The sequence below is a fragment of the Haemaphysalis longicornis genome, unplaced genomic scaffold (genome assembly GCF_048455015.1).
Source record: "Haemaphysalis longicornis isolate Haplotype H1 unplaced genomic scaffold, Haemaphysalis longicornis Haplotype H1 scaffold_1, whole genome shotgun sequence".
Taxonomy (NCBI): Eukaryota; Metazoa; Arthropoda; class Arachnida; order Ixodida; family Ixodidae; genus Haemaphysalis; species Haemaphysalis longicornis.
Window position 1 is genome coordinate 389,555,177 of NW_027526203.1, and position 4,424 is coordinate 389,559,600.

Here is a 4,424-nt window from a genome sequence, read left to right on the forward strand (position 1 = left end):
CGCTTAACCGTTTGTATTGAATGCAACACGGCCATAACACGAGATGGATATTCTGTTACCTGAGTACGTTCCATAAAGAAAGCGTTGAGGCCCCGTGGCACTTCTTTCGTGCAATCGCAAAGAACGCCCTGAGCCGAATGCCCGGGTTTGACGCATACATTTGATTCAACTTCAAAACAATCCAGAGATGCGTTTCTAACGAACACAACGTCACAGCATGCGTTGAAAGTCTGAACCACGATTGACAGAGGATGGGTTGCCTCCTGCCCGTCGTAAATTCGGTACTCACCTCGCGCGCGCTTTGCGGGGACGAACAGCAAGTCACTTAACTCTAGCGCGCAAGCCGAGATGGCTTTTAGCCACGCACACTGCACATACCCCATGCGAGGTTGAGTCGTACGTCGCTCGAGAAAGATAATCCAGACCATGGGAAGCACTATCCACCGGCAGAAGCACAACGTCGCGAAACAAAGGCGTCCACAACACACACACCATCGCCTCCTGTAATGCCAAACGCATCTCGCACTTCCAAATGGGAGTGGGTAGTATGCCTGCAGTGCCGATATGCCGCGAGGTGGGGCCCCAAGCTGAACCGGGATCACGCAACCGTAACTGACTTCTGGAGCGGTTTGTGCCTTGTTGCCAAGGCAACCGATGTTTGAGATTGTCAAATAAATGGCGCTCGCTCCAGCGCTAGAAAGCTCAGAGCCGCGGCGGAGCAAGTTTTGCCAACGTTGCCGCTCTCCACCACGCGCCGCCCCAAGCTGAACTGGTCACATGATTGAAGCGTTTTGTGCACGGGTTCTGTATCGGTTTAATATGACTTTTTTCACATGCCGCCGGCAGGAATTACCACCGCCGCAAAATAAGACCCGGCATCAGCGGGGCCACATCTGATACGGCGCCACATCTGATGGATAAACAGTGCGCGGTGCATCAAGGGAACGAGCGCAGGACCCTCCCCGTGCGGCTGCGAGTTTTTTCGTTCGCTTTTCCAGCCTTGAGCGGAGTGCGGAATTCATGGTGTCAACAAAGCTTGCCCGTAGCAGACGACAGTCTGAGCAGCGCAATAGCGGAAGTACGTCACCGCCGCGGAGCGCAGCATTATGGGAGGCAAGGCTCGCGCCCTGTCAACAGCGGAGAGTAAGTCGAAAGGAGGAGGAAACGCGGAGCGACGATAATGCGCGGTTTTTGATTTACGATTTCTCAGCTAATACTCATCGCTTTAACAAAATTCTTGCGGGAGGAGATTGCAAATACATTGCTTTATTTGGGTACATGTACATCCATGCATCGGCGGAAGGTATTTCAGGACCCCTTTAAATTGACAGTTGAACGCTCACAAGTGCGGCTGGTGGATAGTCAATGCACCATCCGATAGACCATTGGCTCAGAGCCCTTTGGAAGGCCTTTGAAACGGCCGTGTAGCACACTTATTAGGCAGGCAAGAGTATACACAACAAAATAGTTTGACCTGTCCTTGAATTTAGCCCCTACAGAACGTTCCAAACTTTTGAATGGTTTAAGTAGTTTGGACAAGTGCCGCGTATACGTCGTTTCTGGCCCTAAAAAGTGCATTCGGGAAATTTTCGATGCCGCTTCTCGAGGTAACATAAGACACTGATGTCTTACCAGATGGCCTAGATACTGCACAGGAATCCTACACAGTGCGTTGCACATCAGACATCAGACTTGTGTAGTTCGATACTTCTGTGTAGCGTTCAAATGTGGGGGCAGAAATGAACGCTTCAAGGCTGTAGGACGTACCGCTTTATACGTTTCAGTGGCGGCTTTATGAATGTGCAAAACCTAGCCTGGTACTAAATCGACGGCGCCCTCTATACACGTAGCTTCTCTGATGAACAATCAAGTCCATGTTTCATAGTTGAACATTACGTAAGAGCCCTGTACGGTACACTCGTGCTTGGTCGGAGCGCCCACGTGTATCGCCGGCACCACACACCGAGACCAGTGCAGACGACCAGGGCTTTCTCACTTCGAGCTTTGAAAGGTGTCGAAGTGCACTTACGCATACGCGCACTCTGGTGCTTGCAGTTTTACTATATATAAAGCTGCCTCCAAGGGCTAGTCGCAGGGCACGAGGAGAGAGAGAGAGAGAGAAATAACATTTATTTAAAGAGCTCCCCCTTATGGGGCGGTGGCGGCTGCCCACAGGGCCGCAGCGACCTGGAGGCCTCGGGAGGCGACTAGCACCTGGTCCGAAACCTCGGAGCTCCGCATGGCCTGCTCCCAGGCCTTGGGGGTGGGGAGGGGTGGGTAGGGATTCTTGGGGCACTGGCAGAGGGAATGAAAGTGCGTGTCCAGTGCACCACAGTGCGGGCAGCGAGGTGAGGGTAACAGGTGGGGGTGGGAGTGCTGCAGGATCGTTCGGTGAGGGAACGTGTGCGCTTGGATGATGCGCCACATGCGGGCCTCCTCTGGTGATAGGGAGCTGTGGGGGGGGGGGGGGGGGGAGGGTTCGACGGTTCAGTCTGTGGTGCAGTGTAATGTCGGTGTATGTGTACAGGAGGATGGGGATGCTGTGGTTAGGAGCAAAAGAAGCAGGAGCCCGGGTAACGAGTTCTCGAGCATGTGAATGTACTGCCTCACTGCCTCCTAAGCCAGTGTGGGCCGGAGTCCACAGCAGCTCCACAGGATCCTGGGGAGGGTGTCGGAGGATGATACGGAGAGCTTGTGGCGAGATACGTCCCTTAAGGTAGTTTGAGAGGGCATGCTGGGAGTCGGAGAGGATGGTGGTGGGTTGGGGCTGTTGAACTATGGCGAGGGCAATGGCAACTTCCTCCGTAGGAGAGGGGGTGAGGACAGACATGGTTGTGGGGTGGGGAGGACCGTGCATAGAAATGGCGTAAGCCTGATTGTTCGGGTATTGAGCCGCGTCCACATAGATGGTAGTGGGGGAGGGTGGGTGGCAGATGGTGTGGCGCTTGGCACGTGCCATACGGCGGCCTGCATGGTGGAGAGGGTCCATGTTTCGAGGAAGGGGTTTGATGCGGAGTAAGCGTCGTATGTGTGGGGGTATAAGCATTGGGGGGGAGGGAGTTCGAATTGGGTTGATATTGAGGGAGGCTAGGATGTGGTGTCCAGTAGAGGAGCGGGAGAGACGGAGGATTTGGGAGAAGCGCTGCGCTTCGATGAGTTCTTGTGTAGTGTTGTGGAGTCCCATAGCTGTAAGGCACGTGGTAGAGGCATGGGGAGGTAAAAGCAACGCGTGGCGGTATGCTTTGCGTATAAGGCCGTTGAGTTGTTTGTGCTGGGTTTGTGTGAGAGGGGTGAAAGGAAGGTGGTAGGTCAATCGGCTGATTAGAAAGCTTTGGAGAAGACGTATGCGGTCGGTCTCTCCCATGCCGTGTTGGCGGTTTGACACCCGGCGGATAAGGTGAGAGGTTTGGGCTACGTATTGTTTGATGTGAGTGAGTGCTATGTGAGGGGAGCGAGTGGAGGTGATGTGGAGCCCTAGAATACGGAGATGGGTGGTTTGGGGGATAGGTGTGTTGTGTGCATATAAGCAGATTTTAGGTGGGGGCGGGGGGCAGTTTTGTGTGGCGGAAGAACGAGTAGGGCTGACTTGGTGGGGGAGCAGTTGAGCGTGAGGGGTTGGATGCATTGCAGGGTGGTAGTAAGACCTGCCTGTAAGGTTTCCTCGATGTGTGCGTCACTGCCTGAAGGAACCCAGAGAGTTATGTCGTCTGCATAGAGAGTGCTGCGGATGTGTGGGATAGTGTGGAGGGCTGTAGCTAGGGGGATAAGAGCCATGTTAAAAAGAAGAGGTGATAGGACAGCCCCTTGGGGTGTGCCGCGGGCTGGCATAGGGAAAGGGGGGGACTGCAGGGTGCCCAGGCGTATTGTTGCCGTACGGGGGGAGAGAAAGTTCCGGATATAGGCGTAGGTGTTGGGGCCGAGGCCGAGTGAAGTGAGTTGACGTAATATGGCGATGTGGGAAATGTTATCGAATGCTTTGTGCAGATCTAAGGAGAGAATGGCCGCATTGTCACGTGTAGGGCGGTGATGTGGAATGTCATGGTGGACCTGTATAAGAGCGTCCTGGGTTGAAAGATGCGGTCTAAATCCTAGCATATTTGGGGGGAAAATGTTGTTGTATTCAAGGTAGTGGGTGATTCGGGCGTGTATAACATGTTCCAATAATTTGCCGAGACAAGAGGTCAGAGAGATTGGACGGAGGTGCAGGATGCCCAGAGGTTTATTAGGTTTGGGGATAAGTGTTATATCGGAGTGGGTCCAGCTACTGGGGAGAGTGTGGTTGTGCCAGTGTGTGTTGAGTACGGTAGTGAGGTGTTCAATGGTGAGGTCGTCAAGATGTCGGAGGAGTGTGTTTGTGATCCCATCCGCTCCGGGAGCAGTATTGCGACGAAGTGTGAGTAACGCGGCTTTCACTTCTTCGAAAG